Raw genomic sequence first — 1,377 nt, forward strand, 5'->3', positions numbered from 1 at the left:
TGTGGGACTGCTGGGATTGGTTGAAGTCGCAGTGAACTCTGGTTAGTGGTCAAATTTGCAAAAAAGTTGCGGTGATTGGTTGAATTTGCGTGAATTTGCTTGAATTGGCGTGAATTGGCGCGATCGCGAAATCCTGGAGGGACTGAATGCCTCGATTCAAGAAGGTAATGTTTCTCATGTGGTAGGGAAGAAGGAACTGGGCAAAGAATACAAAGAAGGGAAAGACATGCTTCTGCTCACACACACACACACACACACACACACACTAAACTAAACTCCAGCTCCAATTTTCCAATACTAATTTTCATAATACAGTAATACACTAATACAATACACTGTCTACCAAAACACTGCAGACATGTCTCAAAATCCAATAATTCTTCCAAAACACTAACACATGTTCTCTCCCAACAGGAACATTTAGTCAGTCATAGTCCAAAACACTAATATTAGGTGGAATTACAGAAACTGCATTATTTTACATGTGTCAGGTCTGCCCTTAAACAATAGATAATAGTATATTGTCTTGATCATAAATTGTGTTTTACACTGCAGTTTCTCTTGAAGCCTCTCTACATTTTTGTTTAGTAAATGCAGGCATTTTGTTTCTTTTGCTGCAGAAATTCAATACAAAAACTAATGAGCCATCTCAGAGTAGCTTTATAGAATGTACGGTTTATTAAAAAAAAGGGAAACAGAGACAGAATTGTCCTGGTACTTGTCTTCCTCTCCCTCATGTAGGAATTTTTCTTACTTTCTTTGTGTTCATCTTTACTGTATTGTTCCTTTTGCGCACAAAACCAGCCCAAATAGCTCATCTTTTACTGTATGTACTACTGTAACAACTCATAATCAGAATCCGCTTTGGCCAGGTTTGCATAAACAAGCAAGGAATTTGACTTTGGTTATTGTAATCTTTGCTCTCAAAGAACAACACTCACTTACTGTAACATATAAAGAATACTGTAAAAACTATGGTTATGCAATTGAAAGATCAGAGTGTGTTTTTTTGATTGGAATCAGCTGTGACTGATCTGTTTGCATAACTTCAATCAGCTGTTTCTCTCATTTACAGTAACAATGGAATAATGTAATATGCAGGAGATACATTTTTTGCTTCACTTTACAACATGAACAGCTGTTCACTTTGACTTACTACTGTAAGTTAGGTTTAGAACAAGATGTTATCTGACATACAGTGTAAAAGCCTTTGCAAATTTGTCAGAAAAAAAACAATTGTTTGGTCTTGGTTGAGCTTGTGTGTAAGATGTTCAAGTTCAAATTTGTGTTAACTGTATGACTTTTGTGTCAAAGCAACAAGAAACATGTTAATTGTATAGCCGACACAGACAGATGTTGTGCTAACTGTGTTAAGAG

Source organism: Etheostoma spectabile, chromosome 3 (genome assembly GCF_008692095.1).
Source record: "Etheostoma spectabile isolate EspeVRDwgs_2016 chromosome 3, UIUC_Espe_1.0, whole genome shotgun sequence".
Lineage (NCBI taxonomy): Eukaryota > Metazoa > Chordata > Actinopteri > Perciformes > Percidae > Etheostoma > Etheostoma spectabile.